This window comes from Triticum dicoccoides, chromosome 1A, assembly GCF_002162155.2.
Source record: "Triticum dicoccoides isolate Atlit2015 ecotype Zavitan chromosome 1A, WEW_v2.0, whole genome shotgun sequence".
Taxonomy (NCBI): Eukaryota; Viridiplantae; Streptophyta; class Magnoliopsida; order Poales; family Poaceae; genus Triticum; species Triticum dicoccoides.
Genome location: NC_041380.1, coordinates 64761834 through 64765415, shown reverse-complemented (window position 1 = coordinate 64765415; position 3582 = coordinate 64761834). Strand labels below are relative to the sequence as shown.

At 45.8% G+C, this 3582-nt stretch overlaps 1 long non-coding RNA gene across 4 annotated transcripts; it reads left to right on the top strand.

Moving 5' to 3' along the window:
- On the top strand, positions 1-2524 carry LOC119363418. Of its 4 annotated transcripts, none has more exons than XR_005173957.1 (7): positions 1-96; positions 393-555; positions 705-981; positions 1075-1432; positions 1557-1752; positions 1839-1937; positions 2049-2524. It is a non-coding gene; the product is annotated as an uncharacterized LOC119363418 (long non-coding RNA). The 4 variants fall into 4 exon arrangements; XR_005173956.1 differs by having other exon boundaries at positions 179-555; XR_005173954.1 differs by having other exon boundaries at positions 7-555.
- Positions 2525-3582: the final 1058 nt, after the last annotated feature.

Below are 3582 nucleotides of genomic sequence, written 5' to 3'. Positions count from 1 at the left end.
GTCGGCCATAGCACAGGCAGGAAGTGGAGACAAGCCACAGGCTTCAGAAAACTCAATCGATCAGATTGATCCGAAGACACCTGAGTGGACACGCAGGTATGGAATTGTAGAATTAGACTGGAGTAATTTATGGTCATGCATACCATGGGGAAGCCTGAATCTTGTTCGCTTGTTTTAGAATTGGGACAGAAGTAAAATTAGTAAACTAGTTGGAAATGCGATGGCTCGATGGTCGTAGCTTGTACTCCCTCCGTCCGGAAATACTTGTCATCAAAATGGATAAGAGGGGATGTATCTAGACGTACTTTAGTTTAAGATACATCTTTTTTTATCCATTTTGATGACAACTATTTTCGGACGGAGGGAGTATGAACCTAGCAACCAACCATCAGCTCGCAGGAATGGTAGTCCGCCACCCAGGGACGACACCGAATTGTTGGCTGCAGCAGTGCAGGGATCTTCAACATCAGCAGCTCCGGCAATGGGTCTCCAAACAGCGACCCATGCACTCGGTCCAGTCGACTTTGCGCAGCAAATACACAGGCGATATCCAATGTTCGTGAGCGTCCTTATTGCAATTTTTTCTTTCCAGACTTCATTGCTTGCTAAGTTTCTTCCCATACACCATGTCTCTTACACCACTGGTACAGGCTGCATAAGGGTATGTCGTTCTCTCATATCTATTTCTGCTTCCTTACCTGCAGGCATCGGATGTCATCTCCATCTTACTGAAGGAGCAGATTGCAAGGTGCCAACGTGAAATCAATACTGCCCGCTTTAATGTGCAAGCCGATATGATTAAGTTCGTAGACAAACTAATGGATGCGATTAGCAAGAGGTGCATATGTTGCACTGCAAGGGGTTTTACCGACTGCCCAGCTAGAGCTGTTGATCTGAACATTGGTGCCCAACCTGTTGTATTCAAGACACCGGCCGGTCCTAAAATCCCTGGTGTCCGGCTTGACATGTCAGCATGCTCTGGTAAGTACACGTCATGTTGATCCATTCGGCACGATACAGCCAGTGCTACCTGCCAAGATGCAACAAACTAAACACGAATGTTCGTTCATACAGCTGGCACCTGCTGGCACCTCAACTGTACGGAGACTCCATGAGGAAACAACCCCCTGCCAGCAGGAGAAGAGGCAGCGGACCGATGAAGGTTTGTTGTCTATAATTACCGAGCAAATTTTATCATTTGTGAAGCAGACCCTTAAGGCAATTAGTGAGCTCTTCATCGACCTCCCAAATGATGGGAGCACTACTGTGTTCGGTGCGAGGAAAAAAGAGCTTCCTGGCCGAAAATATGTACACAGGCCTGGGTTCCAAAGAGATCCGTGGACTAGGGGGGTCATTCCGTATCCCCCTCAGCCTGCTGTGTCGCAACTTCTATCTGACTTTTCACCTCCGCGCCTCGCAAACATCTTACCAGGTACTACTGAATGCTCAGATAGTTGCACATCAGTACTTTCCCAATTGATCTACATTTTCATCACATATACTTTTTTTCTCATCCCTACTGACCTTTCTGGCATACATCCACATGCTCATTGCAGCAACTGCCTTGTTCACGAGCATCCAAGGTTCATACGGATATCAGGTGTCGCCTTGAAAGAACAGCTCGCAGGCGAGGCGGCAATTGACCATGAGCTCTTGTCAGTTATCCTACGATGATATTCTCAGGCTGACCAAGCAGCAGATCAAGAATCCCCGTATTTATCATGGAGGCACCCACTCGAGCCCAACTTCTCAGTGAGCATCGTGCACGCTTGTAATTTTGATGGAACTATGTGGCAATGTACTCACACCATTGTCTTTCCAAACTATTTCATTTGCAGACTCTTGTGCTGTCAGACTCCGACTATGTTCACAGTGTGTGCATTCAGAAGCAACTGGGAGCTGATGATATCAAGTATGACATCACCTCACCACAGATGGTACGATCACGTAGGTTCATCCTTGTTACATTTCGCACCAGGGTTCTACAACAAGGCTAGTTTTCAATGGTCCCAGCATAGACACGATTCCAACTTCTTTCCTGTTTTCAGTTCTTCACACCTGTGCGGCGACCCGAAGGTTGGATGGTACTTTTCTGGGACATGGTCAGACGGATGATGACCGTCATCGATCCGATGTACTCAAAGAAATTTCCAAAACCTCCCACGCAGCTTCGAGACGAAGCAATAGCTTGGAATCTAAATGCTCGGTGTTGGCAAGTGCCACGTCTCCACTCCTCTGGTTCTCCTAATCTAGCTCTCCGGTGATTGTAAGCTGCGGCCTGATGAGGCACTGCAGCCGGATCTGCAGCAATCGGTTGCTCAGCTCAGCCTGGAACTCCTCGCTGGAACGCATGTATCCACACAGCCCCTTCTGCAAAAATTAGAATGAATTAAGAGATGCAGAAAGATTAGAAAGCATGAATCCAGCTGACCAGCAAGAAATCCACGAAAAAACGATTTTGTGTATAAAACTTTCATCCCTATTGACACACTTGTAGAATCGACGACCGCCGTTTACACCGCTCCGAGCAACCCAAGTGTACACCCGGTCCTTGAAGTCCCTGCAGGGCACTAGAGGCAAGATCTCGTCATGGCCTGCGGTGGAGGAAGATGAGGACATGCCTAAGAAGCGTTGGAGCTAACAATGGGTGGAATCAGAATCTGGTTGGATCTGGGAGAGAGATCGGGTGGATGGGTGGACTTATGTAGATGAGGAACGTGACGGAGGAGGTTGGAAGGTCCAACGGGTGGATGCATTGAATGTAATTGACGGCGTTAGCCCAGAATCTCAATCGACGCGGCTCATAACGTGCAGGTATTCCTGGTCCGCGTCAAGCATTCCTGACGGCATAACAAATGGGCTGGCACACATGTGGGCCAATGCGTTAATAATTACAACATAATCCTGGATAACATCTAGGCCCACACTGACAGCAGCGCACATCGCGAGATATTCATGCGGTACAGATTCCGGGACTCTGTGAGCTCGGGCTCACATTAGCACAATCGGGATAGATCTAGGTATTGCCATCTTTGGTAGGCAATCCATAAGTGGCTCTCATAATAGATTCATAAGGTAATTTAATTTTCTTTCTAGGAAAGTGTTCCATTCCTTTCCTTAATGGAAATTGGAATTTAATATTTCCTTCCTTCATATCAATAATTGCACCGATCGTTCTAAGGAAAGGTCTACCAAGAATAATAGGACATGAAGGATTGCAATCGATATCAAGAACAATAAAACCTACAGGCACATAGTTCCTATTTGCAACAATAAGAACATCATTAATTATTCCCATAGGTTTCTTAATGGTGGGATCCGCAGGATGCAAGTTTAAAGAGCAATCATCAAAATCACGGAAACCTAACAAATCGCACAATGTCTTTGGAATCATGGAAACACTGGCACCTAAATCACACAAATCATAGAATTCATGGTCTTTAATTTTAATTTTAATAGTAGGTTCCCACTCATCATAGAGTTTTCTAGGGATAGAAACTTCCAACTCAAGTTTTTCTTCATAAGATTGCATCAAAGCATCAACGATATGTTTAGTAAAAGCTTTATTTTGACTATAAGCAT